Genomic DNA, 16796 nt, shown 5'->3' on the forward strand with positions numbered 1-16796 from the left:
TTAGTGGTTTCGATTTTGTTTTACTGTTAAGAAGATTTCAGTTTATTTACCGGGAACAAACAACACATAATGTAAAAATAGTTTCCCAGAAACGATTTCCATCATTCTCTTCTTCCCTTTCTCCCGCAGACTGGTGTTTCACCTTGACAAGTTCTCTGTCATTCCATAGGAAAGCTGTCTGGCTTGGAGGTTGCAATCCCAGGGAATTTTTCATCAGCGGGGAAGTCTCCATCACTACAGAGGGATCAAGGGAGAAGTCAGTCCCTGGTAAGTGAGATGCTCCCCCTAAACACCAACACAGCAGTCGTGTACCTTTCAAGGGGTTCAGGGGCAAGATGGGCAAGGCATTTCTACTAACTCTTCTTAAGGATCACGGACAGCGCCCTGTGCTACGAGGTAAGCGGTGACTGTTGTAGTTCTTACTGGTGATCCTTTCCTGTCACTGATTCTCGGCTTTCTTTGTATTTCATAGGACTGTTGTCAGTCCAATACAAAATGAGTCTTATTTTTAAAAACCTGAAATGTTTTACAGAGCCTAGCATTCTCATATAGGGTCCTTTCCATTCTCCCCACTCTCCCGAGAGGCCAAGAACACTTCACACCATGAACTAGGAGAGGGGGTAGAGCCCTTTCTGATGAAATACATCAGCAAAGACAGAGTCTTAGCCTGCTTGCTCTCTGGACAGGATCTCGGACCACAAGGTCTTCACTCCTGGTGTAAATGAAGGAAGTGAGGACAGTTCAACTGGCACTCTCATAACAAGAGTTCTGAAACACCTTCCAAAGAGACTATAGCAGTAGATGAGGGAAGGGAGTGCTACAGTGTGGCAGTACCGGGGGAATGATCGGCTACAGCAGTGAAAAGTGTGGTACCGATTGGTGTGCTCTCGGGGTTCTTGTACATGTAGCATAGATGACCTCTACAGTGGCCCTCCCACCTTCCCACCTGCATTAGGTGTTCTTTTTTTTTGTAATTTATGTTTATGTATTTATTTACTGTTTGAACTTATTTATTCTACGTATTTATTTTTTTGGCTGCACTGGGTCTCTCATTGCTGTGCACGGGCTTTCTCTAGTTGGCGGCTAGCGGGGGCTACTCTTGGTTGCGGTGTGCGGGCATCTCATCGCGGTGGCTTCTCTTGTTGCGGAGCATGGGCTGTAGGCACGTGGGCTTCGGTAGTTGAGGCTCACGGGCTCTAGAATGCAGGCTCCGTCGTTGTGGCACATGCGCTTAGTTGCTGCACGGCATGTGGGATCTTCGCAGACCAGGGCTCGAACCCGTGTCCCCTGCATTGGCAGGCGCCACCAGGGAAGCCCTAGGTGTTCTCATATAGAGTCTAAAAACAGAGAGCACTGAGAGAAGGTAGTGGTTATTAAAGGCTCAGGATCTAAATTCTACCTGTCTCTACACCCCTTCCCAGCTGTCGATTTGACCCCATTTTTCAATGCTGACCTCATTGTTCAACTTTTCTCTGCCGTCTGTATACTCACCTTGAAAACTTGTTTCTGTGATGCGTTGAGCAGACACAGGGTGGCAGATTGCAGAGGTGGAAGCTGGTGGTCGGATATTTGTGGGCTGAATCTCCTTCACTCCCATTCCCATTTCTGGTTGCCCAGAGGCCCTACTTCCTGTGTGTGACGCCGAGCCGTAGGATTGCGGGCAGGAGCCAAGTTCTCCATACAGTAAAGACCCCAGTGTGCCTTGGTTATAGTAATATACCTGGCTTCCTTCCTGGCAGGGAAGTGACAGGCGGCTATGCCCCTGATTTGTCCGTGGGCCTCCTGATCCAGCAGTTCCCTTGGCTCTGCCCCTGTCGTCAGCTGCCCCTAGGATAACTCTGAGCCCTAGCCACTTCTCTGGTAGATTTCCCTATTCCCCCACTACAGTCCCACCTGAATAAGGCGACTCAGACCTTTCAGAGATGTGTCCTGAACCTCTTGTTTTCTGAAATACCTATCTGGTGGTTGTGAGACTTAAGGCCAGCGTCCCCGAGAGACTTTTTCTATTTCTCCTAGTAAACCTAGACTCCTCTTCTGTCACCTTCAACTCTACTCCAATTGTGTTCTTTCAACCCAGACCTCTGACCCTGCTTTTTACTTCTGCCATTTCATCCTCACTCCTGCTTCCTTTCCTAAATCCATACGTCTCTTTTGGCCTTCCTAGCCCTGGGCCAAGTTCCTTCCTCTTTGCTCAGTTTTTACCCCTTTCCTTCATTCTCCCATCCAACTTTCAGTCCTTCCTTTCTCACGCCCCAGTTAGCAGCATCTGAAAATTCGAAAGGTTTGTTACTCGTCTATTAATTGTATTCCATTTACTTATTCAGTTCTATACCTGTCTTACCTGTGTATGGAAGAACAGCTGGTAGCCAAGGTGGCACCAAGAATCCTAGCAGCTCTCACTTGACGTATCCGTAGTAGTCGGCAATTTCCATTTCGTTTTCCCTCTCGGTGAAAAATTGCAGCTTGCCCGAAGAGGTGTATCTGGCAGCATTCTCCCGTTGTTGTTGAGCCCGCCTCTTCATGGCCTCTCGCTCTGGCCTCTGCTCTTGTTCGATGGGCTTTGACATGACTGGCTCAGGCACGTTGGGTTCCCTCCATGGAACTCGTTGCTTGCTGAAGTCTTGGAGTAGAAATTGGGTTTGGAGCTTGGGTGGGGCCTGGCGCTTATTCACAGCAGGGGGAACAGGCTCCCGCTGGAGAGGAGGGCCAGATGAAGTTTTGGAGGGTGCAGGCCTAGGAGCAGCAGACTGAGGGACACGAGGCTGGGTGTGGTTGGTCCAAGCCGGTTGGGTTGGGTTGGTCACAGTTGGCTGAGCTGGTTTGGCGGGGCCTGGCAAAGAGGCAGGAGCTGGCTGGGATGAATTGACTGCAGCAGGTTGAGCTGAGTCAGTAGAACCAGGCTGGGCACGGTAAGCCCCAGCAGGCCGATGTGAGGCCAGAGACTGTGGCCTCCGAGGAGCGGGTCGAGCTTGAGGCTTGTCCCAGGCAGAAAAAGGCAGAGGTATCAACTTGACCTTCCCAGGAGGAGGCCGCTCATACTGGGCTGGAGATGGACACTCTGTTTCAGCACTGCTGTCTGGTTTCTGGGCTTGGACTTGCGTTTTCTCAGGACCCTTCCCCTCACGTGGGGTATGCCGCCATGGCTGGATAGCTGGGGGTGGCTGGGGGTCTTTGGGGTTGCTTGACTTTCCCAAGAGCCGACAGGAAGAGAGCCCAGTTTTCGTCTCATTCTTCTTCCCCAGCGCATGAAGAACCTTCACAGACTCCAGCATGCGCACGCCAAGGGAGGTTCGAGGCTTTTGAAAGCTCTGTTGGAGAAGCTCAGTTTGGTGTTCCTTTCGCTTCGTGTGGGGGATTGCTGGCTTCTCTTCTGCCTTGACTTTGTTCCCTGACTGCTTGTTCTCTTCAGCCTTGTTTCTCCCTCTGGTCCTTTTGGTCTTTTCCTGCCCGTGGCTCTTAGTTTTGCTGATCTTTCTGGATGCAGCTTTCTGAGGTTTGCCTTGAGAGTGCTTGGCCGTGTTCACAGGAGCCCTGTCACTGACTGCAGCGTGGCAGGTAACCACTTCTCCCCCTAACAGGCACTCTGGATTCTTTGGCTGGATTTTGGCCTTGGGAGCGCCGCTGATAGGCTCAGAGGCTTTCTGTTTGTTCTTCCTGGGTTGATCAGAGGGAACCTTTATGACACTTGGCTTTTCCTGCACCTGATTCACCTTAATGGCTCTGGTGTCTTTAGCTTTGATCACGTTGGGACCTTGGGATTGATCAAGCTCTTTCAAAGGATTAAAGAGCTGGGGAAGGTGAATATCCTCCGCCAGTGTAGTAACGTCTGCAAGACCACTGCTAGGTTCAGTCCCATTTTCAAGTGTCCCTAGGTCCTGACGACTCCGGCTGTTCTCTCCCAGATCAGCATTTTCAGAACCAGGCTGCTCCTCTTGGCTGAGGGGATCGGTGCAGGCCAGCGGCTGGTGAATATCAGGGATTCCTAAAGGGAGTAGTGGAGGATCTTGGTTCTCTGTTGGGATCTGGTAGGCATCCAGAGGCTTTGAAAGCTTGGTTTTGATATCATCCACGTGCTTACTCTCTATTTGTCCCTGGCTTGGAGCTGGAGGCAGGGCCAGGAGACGCCTGGCACTCTGGACTGGAGCTGTCACTGAAATGTCCCCAAGTTCAGATGGTGGGTTACTCTCAAGTATGTGGCTGTTTCTGCTACTGCAGGACTTGGGGAGTTCTTGACGTTGTGTCACACAAAACGTCTGGCTTGGAGGTTGCAATCCCAGGGAATTTTTCATCACCAGGGGGGAGGTCTCCATCCCTACAAAGGGATCAAGGGAGAAGTCAGTCCCTGGTAAGTGAGATGCTCCCCCTAAACACCAACACAGCAGTCGTGTACCTTTCAAGGGGTTCAGGGGCAAGATGGGCAAGGCATTTCTACTAACTCTTCTTAAGGATCATGGACAGTGCCCTATGCTACGAGGTAAGCGGTGACTGTTGTAATTCTTACTGGTGAGCCTTTCCTGTCGCTGATTCTCGGCTCGCTTTGTATTTCATAGGACTGTTATAAGTCCAATACAAAATGAGTCTTATTTTTAAAAACCTGAAATGTTTTACAGAGCCTAGCATATTCTCATATAGGGTCCTTTCCATTCTCCCCACTCTCCCGAGAGGCCAAGAACACGTCACACCATGAACTAGGAGAGGGGGTAGAGCCCTTTCTGATGAAATACATCAGCAAAGACAGAGTCTTAGCCTGCTTGCTCTCTGGACAGGATCTCGGACCACAAGGTCTTCAATCCTGGTATAAATGAAGGAAGTGAGGACAGTTCAACTGGCACTCTCATAACAAGAGTTCTGAAACACCTTCCAAAGAGACTATAGCAGTAGATGAGGGAAGGGAGTGCTACAGTGTGGCAGTACAGGGGGAACGATCGGCTACAGCAGTGAAAAGTGTGGTACCGATTGGTGTGCTCTCGGGGTTCTTGTACATGTAGCATAGATGACCTCTACAGTGGCCCTCCCACCTTCCCACCTGCATTAGGTGTTCTTCTTTTTGTAATTTATGTTTATGTATTTATTTACTGTTTGAACTTATTTATTCTGCGTATTTATTTTTTTGGCTGCACTGGGTCTCTCATTGCTGTGCACGGGCTTTCTCTAGTTGGCGGCTAGCGGGGGCTACTCTTGGTTGCGGTGTGCGGGCTTCTCATCGCGGTGGCTTCTCTTGTTGCGGAGCATGGGCTGTAGGCACGTGGGCTTCGGTAGCTGAGGCTCACGGGCTCTAGAATGCAGGCTCCGTCGTTGTGGCACATGCGCTTAGTTGCTGCACGGCATGTGGGATCTTCGCAGACCAGGGCTCGAACCCGTGTCCCCCGCATTGCATTGGCAGGCGGATTCTTAACCACGGCGCCACCAGGGAAGCCCTAGGTGTTCTCATGTAGAGTCTAAAAACAGAGGGCACTGAGCGAAGGTAGTGGTTATTAAAGGCTCAGGATCTAAATTCTACCTGCCTCTACACCCCTTCCCAGCTGTCGATTTGACCCCATTTTTGAATGCCGACCTCATTCTTCAACTTTCTCTGGCGTTTGTTATACTCACCTTGAAAACTTGTTTCTGTGATGCGTTGAGCAGGCACAGGGTGGCAGACTGCAGAGGTGGAAGCTGGTGGTCGGATATTTGTGGGCTGAATCTCCTTCAGTCCCATTCCCATTTCTGGTTGCCCAGAGGCCCGACTTCCTGTGTATGACGCCGAGCCGTAGGATTGCGGGCAGGAGCCAAGTTCTCCATACAGTAAAGACCCCAGTGTGCCTTGGTTATAGTAATATACCTGGCTTCCTTCCTGGCAGGGAAGTGACAGGCGGCTCTGCCCCTGATTTGGAATCTGAGATGGTGTTCCCTGAGCAAGGCTGGCAGAAAGCGATGGATGTAGAGGGACCATGTTCTTGGCGTCTGAAGTTTTATCATACTGGGCTGCCAGAAACATGGAGGAGGCAGCTGTGTGGCGGTCAGTGAGTGCCAGAGTAAAGTCTCCGAGTGAAGAAGAATTCTTTTCAGTGCTTGCTGTGATGTCCCACTCAAGAACACCTGGATAGGAAGCAGCTGAAGTGGAGATCTGGCTGTGGTCCGTAACTCCAGATAACATAGTCGTGCTAGAATGTTGGTAAAGGTAGGCACTACCCATGAGTGTCTGGAAAGGGGTACCAGTAGCCGATGCCGAACTGACGGCAGGGGCAGAGACTCTGGAGAAGTTGCAGACACTTCGTGTTAGGGAAGTTGCATTGCTCACCACAGGAGGAGAATGCTGCAGAGAATTTAGAGTTCCACGTAGAGATGGATGTTGGAAATTTTCTGTAAGAACAAGAGGGTCATGACAAACTCAGGGAGGTTGAGAAATTCTCACTACGTTTGAGGAACGGCATCATCTGAAGGTTCTTGCTATCAGGACACCTCTACTATCACTACTTCCTGAGAAACCCAAAATCAGACAGTTAATGATGGCTGTAAGGACTGAGCAGTTTTCCACTCTTCTCTATTAACTGCCTGTGCTCCCAATCTTGGGCACAGACGGGCAGAAGAGCCAAGTGGTGTGGTTCAGAGATTGTTCTCTAGGCTGGAAGCAACCTTCTCCCTGCCCTGTCTTTCCCTTCAGCCTGCACTCGTATTGACTTCTATGCTATTTCCTAGACTGGAAGCATTTTAGAACTAGGAGGCCCTTAGAGAACTTCGATGTTCTCAGTCTCATTTCGTGAGTAAGGAAACTGAGGCTCAGAGAGGTCGGGTTGACTTGTTCAAGTTCTCTCATTATGTTAGTATCATTACCAGGTTTCAGAACCTAAGTATCCTGACTTCCTTGCCAGGACTCCACTCTGAGCATGATACTGCCAGAAAGCAGGAGAAACAGAACTTATAATATAGGCATTTTTTTTGTCCATTAGAAAACAGTACGGCTATTACCATTGTCGTCTTCAGTGTCTCCCTTTGCTTGTGCAGTTCCCACGCTATTACCTAGAGGTGACGTACAGCTCAGTCCAACGGGTGAATTGAAAGAGTCATTTTTGCCCTCTTCAAGCCTGGTTTCTCATCCTACCTCAAAATGATTACCCGAAAGTGGATTTCTTAAGTGCTTTTGGAAAGGGAAAAGTTATCTGATTCCTTCAGATTACTCATCTATAAAGTGGTTATAACACCACCACCAATAATAATAGCAGTAATAATTAATAGATGAATAAGCTGATCTATTGCGTATGGTTTATATGGAGGAAGATACAATAAGTTCTAGAAAGACAAAGAAAAATCATGACAAGCATATTACGTTAACGAAAAAGAAATCCATAGATATTAATGAAAACTGGGGTATGTGGCAAGTATCGAAGCCTAATGAATTTACTAACAAATGGCATTCTGTACCATCCATGCAACATTATGAAAGTGAATTTTGCCCACTCTATTTTAGTGAATACTATTAACCAGAAAACACGATGGAGGTGATAGAGGTGAATGAATTCCTAGCCAATGCATACAGACAGAGAAGGTATGTCAGTAAAAAATGCATAACAAGCAACAGAATGCAATAAATGTGCATGTATAGGTAGCCACAACACACATAGACAAGTATTTCAATGAAAACCGGTGCGAAGCAGACGGCAAAATAATAAGTGTAAAAGAGTTTCATTATTGTGCTCCTTCATATTTTTACCCAGCAAGTAAGAGGTATTAAGCCTAGGAGAAATATATATTTCAATGAATATAGCTTATATAATAAGCAGAAAGGAAGCTTAAAATGTATCAGGAAGGTTTTTGGATTTATCCTAGAACTTAGATTAGAATCATCTTCAGCATCCAAGAAGATGGCATCCCAAAACCTCAAAAAACCATCATGCCTAGAATCCCATTAAAAAAGATTTTCAAATGTAAGAAAATCCACAGGACTCCACAATATGGTTTTCGATAAACGTGGATGTTTGTTTGTTTTGTTTCTTTGGCCGCGCCGCGTGGCCCTGGCCGTGAAAGCACCGAGTCCTAAGCACTGGACCGCCAGGGAATTCCCTAAGTGGGGGGGAATTAGAGATGTGGGGCTTGACTTTTTCTTCTTCTTCTTCTTCTTCGGTAGCTAAGATCTACAAGCGAACGATGGCTGTTGATCAATGTGCTCTCTGTGTTAGGAAGGAAATAACTGTAAAAATGAAAAGCAGCCTTGCCTTAGAACCTACATATCACACAAAGGAAAATAGTCCTTCTGATTCAATTTAGAAGATATCACTTAAAATGTTGAATTGGCGAAATGTCTACCTAGTTTAAAAATTAGAAAGAATAAAACACTGAAAAGCAGCCCCCTAGATAACCACTGTGGTTGCTTGTTTATAGGAGGCATCATTTCTAAAACGTATTTCTAAAACGTTTATATTCAAAACTGTCAAGTGGCCAACTGTATTCAGAGAGGCAATAAAAGAAAGAAAACGGAGTATGACTTTTCTGATAAGCTGCCTTTCCTGGCGATCCCCTGTTCTGGCCTTACTTTCCTTCTTAGTCTGTTAATGTAAGGGTTTGCTACCATCAACTTGGTTTTGCCCTGCTCTGAGCAGGTTTCCCTCTGTGCTGTTTCTGCTTTAATTGAAAATCTTTGGTTCCCATCAGCATTCCATTGCAAACTCCGTTTTTCTTGAGAGCTCCTCTATGCTTTCCCTCTTCATTCTTACATTTTCTCCCATCTCTTGGTGCCTGTTGGCCTGTGCTAATGAAAACCATCCTAAACTTCCTTACGCTCGACTCTGTGCCTCCCTGTAGAGCCCAGTACTCTCCATCCTCTCTCCCTATTCTCTCTTTTCAACTAGTCGAAATCCTAGTGGAGGGAGACCATTAGAGATGAAACATCTTGGTATATATTGCTAGTTTTCTATGTCCCCTGGCTTTTCTATGTTTCTGTTGAAACACTCTTGAGAAGTGTCTGATTTCGTTTTCTACATGGGTACCCTTTAAGGCTCAATACTGGAAAAGAAGGGGATCAGAGTGATCAACCCAATGTGGTATCCTAACGTAACAGTTAAGGAAAGCAACAGGCTTTGTGAGACAGCCAGTGATTTGTCCAAAGTCACACAGATAGTAAACGTCAAAGTCAAAAGTGAAATTAGGTCTCCAGACTTGTAGTTCAATACTTTCCCTCATTATTCCATGCTATTTTGAATCTCCTACTCAATTTAGGGGCAAAAGAAATCGAACGCAAAACTTTCCAAAGTTTCTTTTCTTACCTGACATGGTCAGAGAAGAGGAAGCATCCACTGCAGGTACAAGGGATGAGGAGACAACACTAGAGGATGTCTGAGTGGCTGCAGCTGAACGGCGCACGTGTCCAGTACAGAGGTCACTGGTTACTGGTCCAAACAGCTCCACGGAAACCCCAAGACTCTACCAAGTGGTAGTAGGTTTGGTAGGAGAGTGATGTCACAAAGCAGGCAGTTGAAAGGTATGAGAGAGCCAATAGGGAGGTCCGATCCCCAACAGGAAGGCGGGCTTGGGTGAAGAGAGTGTAGGAGAGCTAAAACAACACCTGAGTTTCTGAGCTCTGGGGAGGAAATCCTAGAAGACAGATTTACCTCCCCCAGGCTCTTCCATTAGGGAAATCATTGCAACATTTCTTACAGACGTTCATTAATACACTGAACTAAGAGTTACTTACATTCTACAGAGTATTCTATTTTATGTATCATATACTTAGAGCTATATAGATCTTATTTAATTAATAATCCTTAGGAAGGAAAGAGCCATCTAGTTTGAACTATTACAGTTGTTCTGAAATCATATGTGTCTAATGAGTGAACTGATAGCAGCTTTTAAGGAGCCAAAGTAGGGATTAAGAAGCTCTCTTTGTAACTTGGTTCAAGAGTAGGGTGAAGTTTCTTGAGTGTACCTTGTGGAGAATGTTGTGGTCCAAGGCTCTTCTCTTTTAGTTTCTTCTCCTTGACTCCTACCTTCCTTGGGCTGGGCTAGGCTGGGGGCCAGGTTGGACTTGCGACTTAACATTTCTCTTCCGCTTTCTCTTTGTTTTTTTTCTTCCATTATGGGCATTGCTTCGAGGACAAGCCTTGATCTTGCATTGGACGTTACTTCCTGTCAACTTCCAGCAGCAGGAGTCTTCTTTTCAGTGCTTGATGCCTCACGAAATAGACTCTGCCCGTTGGCAGCAAATACCAGAGAGCTAGGAGACAGAGCTGGTTGCAGACCTTTCCTCTTCCAGCCTTTGGTTGCAATTGTTTGGCCCGTAATTTGCTAGCTCTAGTTCCTTGGGCCACACAGGTATCCTGCCATCTCCAGCTCTTGTTATATGTGAGAGACATTCTGAACACTGTCCCTTTTTCTTTGCACAGAAGTATATACAGTGCGGCAGTTACTGTAATCTCCTCCGCCTTGCAAACAGCCACTCTAGAATCTTGGACCTCTAGGACTCTCTGTCTTGCATGCTTGGGGGCAAGGCCAAGCAAAATGAAGAGGAGAATAATTAGAGAAAGAGGAGGACGTTGGTGGAGAATTGGGAGCAGGTAAGGTGAAAAGGGCACAGGAGAAAAGAGATGCATGTAGACTTTTTGGTTTCTGTGGGAAACAGGTTGACACACTTGGGCCTCATTTGGTATTAACAGAACAGAGAGTTAAAGATCTAAGTAGCTAGATAGTGTGCAGCAACTGCCATGAAGTCTGTACACTGAAGAGAACAGTCTCACATCTAGTTTTCATTTTGTTTTATGTCATAGTACCTTATTTATAGCATTCACTGGTGTGTTTGTAGAATACAGATGTTTTCAAATGCTCTGGTTTTGTCTACATGGTTATCTCCTTGTCCTGTTTGTAAGGAATCCAACATTGTAAGACATATTGCATGTTTTTCTCTTGACGACTGTTGACCTTGAAGCGTCATGAGCTAACTTGAGCTGTTGGATTCTGTGGAGAAACGTTCAAAAGGGTCTGTGAAAAAGGCACTGTGGTGAGTCGCATTATGCACCCGAGCGTAAGGAGCAGATATCTGCCACCAGCCCAGCTTGGCCTGGATTGCCTCTGTTTTAGTTCCCCTGGTCAGTGCTTTTCTCCCTAACCACTCTTGTGACTGTGATAATGTGAGTAAGGGCGGAGTTGCTAATGATCTATGTGTGAGGTAAGCTGGTTTGAGGGAGGAAATCTATGGACCTAGTCATTTTCCTTGGTGGTAAGCTTTCAGGGGTGCAGAGATTGATCTTCCTGGGGCCTTTTCTGGTCCCAGGAAGATATCGCATAGATGGGACCCCCCAAGACACACATTGAATCTTTAGGCCTGTTTTTCCTATTATGAGGTACGAGTTTCTTCACTGATGGGGATGATGCTTATCTGAGAAGAAATTGTGAAAGGTGGTGTAGTGTAGAGGTGTGGCTTCAGCTTTTAAGTTTTCCTCCAGGTTTTTCCCCTAAGCTTCCTACTTCGGACGGCCTACTTACATGATACTAGTAGGTGATGTCCGGCTAACAACTTCCTAAATATACCTGCAAGCCAGATCAGTGTCTCTTTTCTCTGTATTCCCATGGAAGTCAAGAGTCCCGCCGAATTTTCCATCGAAACAGTTGATTTGTGTTGTCTCTAGGAATTCTAAAGGGCGTACCGTTGCTTCCTAACCGGTGTCATTTGGGAGATCCGCCTCTGTACGTTCAAATGATTAATTTTGAGACTTTGCTCATGTGTGCAGTAAACCCTTGAATTCCCTAAGACCTTCCTTTCCTCCATCTCCTACCCCATTAAGCCCGCTTCAGTTCATCTCCTGAATTTCTTTGGAATCTGTCAGCCAGCTCTTCCTCAACTTCCTAATACTGAACTTGCCTGTCTGTTGCGATTAGGTCCTAACTAGTGTCCATATATATCTTGTTTCCTTCCAATCCACTCTTCACACAAGAAACCTTCAAAGCAAGTTGGAACGGTGCTCATAAACATCGCTCACAAACATTGTTTTGAGAATAGAAAACACACTGTTGGCCTTTAAGACTCTGCGTGGTCTAGAATCCTCTCTGCTTCTCTAGTCCCATCTTGTGCCACTTTTGCCCTCACTTTCTATGCTTCAGATACACTGAATTAACCTTAGTTCTCACTCATCTGACAGAAGTCAGTTCAGATACTATTTTTCACTGTGATTCCTAGCATTAAGGAATTTGATTATCAGGTTTTGTATGAGGACTATTTCATCAGGGGTACAGAAGTTCTGGCCATCTCTGGTTTTGGATATCCCTTATTTGTTGAGACCTTTGCGTTGTTTGGTGGCCTTTTGTCTGTTTTCCAGATGGGAAAACAGGAACAAGGGAAGTATAGGTTATTACTAGGTGGGGTTGAACAAGTGGAGCAGCAAACTGCAAAGCAGAAAGAAGAGGGACGTACTATAGAGGGATATGACTTCCATTCTCAAGGCGCCTGCATCCTGTGCAGGGAGACAGCCTAACATAAAATGTGCCTAACAACAAATATATTGACTTCTTACTAAAAATCTCCAGTTCATAGAACCGAGGGGTTTGTACCTTCTCCTTTAAAAGTGATAGTCCTGGGACTTCCCCGGTGGTCCCGTGGTGAAGACTCTGCGCTTGCAATGCAGCAGGCGTGGGTTCAATCCCTGGTTGGGGAGCTAAGATCCCACATGCTGCGCAGCCAAAGAAATTTTTTTCGAACGTTATACTCCTGTATTATTGGCTTTAGTGGTTTCGATTTTGTTTTACTGTTAAGAAGATTTCAGTTTATTTACCGGGAACAAACAACACATAATGTAAAAATAGTTTCCCAGAAACGATTTCCATCATTCTCTTCTTCCCTTTCTCCCGCAGACTGGTGTTTCACCTTGACAAGTTCTCTGTCATTCCATAGGAAAGCTGTCTGGCTTGGAGGTTGCAATCCCAGGGAATTTTTCATCAGCGGGGAAGTCTCCATCACTACAGAGGGATCAAGGGAGAAGTCAGTCCCTGGTAAGTGAGATGCTCCCCCTAAACACCAACACAGCAGTCGTGTACCTTTCAAGGGGTTCAGGGGCAAGATGGGCAAGGCATTTCTACTAACTCTTCTTAAGGATCACGGACAGCGCCCTGTGCTACGAGGTAAGCGGTGACTGTTGTAGTTCTTACTGGTGATCCTTTCCTGTCACTGATTCTCGGCTTTCTTTGTATTTCATAGGACTGTTGTCAGTCCAATACAAAATGAGTCTTATTTTTAAAAACCTGAAATGTTTTACAGAGCCTAGCATTCTCATATAGGGTCCTTTCCATTCTCCCCACTCTCCCGAGAGGCCAAGAACACTTCACACCATGAACTAGGAGAGGGGGTAGAGCCCTTTCTGATGAAATACATCAGCAAAGACAGAGTCTTAGCCTGCTTGCTCTCTGGACAGGATCTCGGACCACAAGGTCTTCACTCCTGGTGTAAATGAAGGAAGTGAGGACAGTTCAACTGGCACTCTCATAACAAGAGTTCTGAAACACCTTCCAAAGAGACTATAGCAGTAGATGAGGGAAGGGAGTGCTACAGTGTGGCAGTACCGGGGGAATGATCGGCTACAGCAGTGAAAAGTGTGGTACCGATTGGTGTGCTCTCGGGGTTCTTGTACATGTAGCATAGATGACCTCTACAGTGGCCCTCCCACCTTCCCACCTGCATTAGGTGTTCTTTTTTTTTGTAATTTATGTTTATGTATTTATTTACTGTTTGAACTTATTTATTCTACGTATTTATTTTTTTGGCTGCACTGGGTCTCTCATTGCTGTGCACGGGCTTTCTCTAGTTGGCGGCTAGCGGGGGCTACTCTTGGTTGCGGTGTGCGGGCATCTCATCGCGGTGGCTTCTCTTGTTGCGGAGCATGGGCTGTAGGCACGTGGGCTTCGGTAGTTGAGGCTCACGGGCTCTAGAATGCAGGCTCCGTCGTTGTGGCACATGCGCTTAGTTGCTGCACGGCATGTGGGATCTTCGCAGACCAGGGCTCGAACCCGTGTCCCCTGCATTGGCAGGCGCCACCAGGGAAGCCCTAGGTGTTCTCATATAGAGTCTAAAAACAGAGAGCACTGAGAGAAGGTAGTGGTTATTAAAGGCTCAGGATCTAAATTCTACCTGTCTCTACACCCCTTCCCAGCTGTCGATTTGACCCCATTTTTCAATGCTGACCTCATTGTTCAACTTTTCTCTGCCGTCTGTATACTCACCTTGAAAACTTGTTTCTGTGATGCGTTGAGCAGACACAGGGTGGCAGATTGCAGAGGTGGAAGCTGGTGGTCGGATATTTGTGGGCTGAATCTCCTTCACTCCCATTCCCATTTCTGGTTGCCCAGAGGCCCTACTTCCTGTGTGTGACGCCGAGCCGTAGGATTGCGGGCAGGAGCCAAGTTCTCCATACAGTAAAGACCCCAGTGTGCCTTGGTTATAGTAATATACCTGGCTTCCTTCCTGGCAGGGAAGTGACAGGCGGCTATGCCCCTGATTTGTCCGTGGGCCTCCTGATCCAGCAGTTCCCTTGGCTCTGCCCCTGTCGTCAGCTGCCCCTAGGATAACTCTGAGCCCTAGCCACTTCTCTGGTAGATTTCCCTATTCCCCCACTACAGTCCCACCTGAATAAGGCGACTCAGACCTTTCAGAGATGTGTCCTGAACCTCTTGTTTTCTGAAATACCTATCTGGTGGTTGTGAGACTTAAGGCCAGCGTCCCCGAGAGACTTTTTCTATTTCTCCTAGTAAACCTAGACTCCTCTTCTGTCACCTTCAACTCTACTCCAATTGTGTTCTTTCAACCCAGACCTCTGACCCTGCTTTTTACTTCTGCCATTTCATCCTCACTCCTGCTTCCTTTCCTAAATCCATACGTCTCTTTTGGCCTTCCTAGCCCTGGGCCAAGTTCCTTCCTCTTTGCTCAGTTTTTACCCCTTTCCTTCATTCTCCCATCCAACTTTCAGTCCTTCCTTTCTCACGCCCCAGTTAGCAGCATCTGAAAATTCGAAAGGTTTGTTACTCGTCTATTAATTGTATTCCATTTACTTATTCAGTTCTATACCTGTCTTACCTGTGTATGGAAGAACAGCTGGTAGCCAAGGTGGCACCAAGAATCCTAGCAGCTCTCACTTGACGTATCCGTAGTAGTCGGCAATTTCCATTTCGTTTTCCCTCTCGGTGAAAAATTGCAGCTTGCCCGAAGAGGTGTATCTGGCAGCATTCTCCCGTTGTTGTTGAGCCCGCCTCTTCATGGCCTCTCGCTCTGGCCTCTGCTCTTGTTCGATGGGCTTTGACATGACTGGCTCAGGCACGTTGGGTTCCCTCCATGGAACTCGTTGCTTGCTGAAGTCTTGGAGTAGAAATTGGGTTTGGAGCTTGGGTGGGGCCTGGCGCTTATTCACAGCAGGGGGAACAGGCTCCCGCTGGAGAGGAGGGCCAGATGAAGTTTTGGAGGGTGCAGGCCTAGGAGCAGCAGACTGAGGGACACGAGGCTGGGTGTGGTTGGTCCAAGCCGGTTGGGTTGGGTTGGTCACAGTTGGCTGAGCTGGTTTGGCGGGGCCTGGCAAAGAGGCAGGAGCTGGCTGGGATGAATTGACTGCAGCAGGTTGAGCTGAGTCAGTAGAACCAGGCTGGGCACGGTAAGCCCCAGCAGGCCGATGTGAGGCCAGAGACTGTGGCCTCCGAGGAGCGGGTCGAGCTTGAGGCTTGTCCCAGGCAGAAAAAGGCAGAGGTATCAACTTGACCTTCCCAGGAGGAGGCCGCTCATACTGGGCTGGAGATGGACACTCTGTTTCAGCACTGCTGTCTGGTTTCTGGGCTTGGACTTGCGTTTTCTCAGGACCCTTCCCCTCACGTGGGGTATGCCGCCATGGCTGGATAGCTGGGGGTGGCTGGGGGTCTTTGGGGTTGCTTGACTTTCCCAAGAGCCGACAGGAAGAGAGCCCAGTTTTCGTCTCATTCTTCTTCCCCAGCGCATGAAGAACCTTCACAGACTCCAGCATGCGCACGCCAAGGGAGGTTCGAGGCTTTTGAAAGCTCTGTTGGAGAAGCTCAGTTTGGTGTTCCTTTCGCTTCGTGTGGGGGATTGCTGGCTTCTCTTCTGCCTTGACTTTGTTCCCTGACTGCTTGTTCTCTTCAGCCTTGTTTCTCCCTCTGGTCCTTTTGGTCTTTTCCTGCCCGTGGCTCTTAGTTTTGCTGATCTTTCTGGATGCAGCTTTCTGAGGTTTGCCTTGAGAGTGCTTGGCCGTGTTCACAGGAGCCCTGTCACTGACTGCAGCGTGGCAGGTAACCACTTCTCCCCCTAACAGGCACTCTGGATTCTTTGGCTGGATTTTGGCCTTGGGAGCGCCGCTGATAGGCTCAGAGGCTTTCTGTTTGTTCTTCCTGGGTTGATCAGAGGGAACCTTTATGACACTTGGCTTTTCCTGCACCTGATTCACCTTAATGGCTCTGGTGTCTTTAGCTTTGATCACGTTGGGACCTTGGGATTGATCAAGCTCTTTCAAAGGATTAAAGAGCTGGGGAAGGTGAATATCCTCCGCCAGTGTAGTAACGTCTGCAAGACCACTGCTAGGTTCAGTCCCATTTTCAAGTGTCCCTAGGTCCTGACGACTCCGGCTGTTCTCTCCCAGATCAGCATTTTCAGAACCAGGCTGCTCCTCTTGGCTGAGGGGATCGGTGCAGGCCAGCGGCTGGTGAATATCAGGGATTCCTAAAGGGAGTAGTGGAGGATCTTGGTTCTCTGTTGGGATCTGGTAGGCATCCAGAGGCTTTGAAAGCTTGGTTTTGATATCATCCACGTGCTTACTCTCTATTTGTCCCTGGCTTGGAGCTGGAGGCAG

Source organism: Balaenoptera ricei, chromosome 13 (assembly GCF_028023285.1).
Source record: "Balaenoptera ricei isolate mBalRic1 chromosome 13, mBalRic1.hap2, whole genome shotgun sequence".
In the NCBI taxonomy this organism is placed as follows: Eukaryota; Metazoa; Chordata; class Mammalia; order Artiodactyla; family Balaenopteridae; genus Balaenoptera; species Balaenoptera ricei.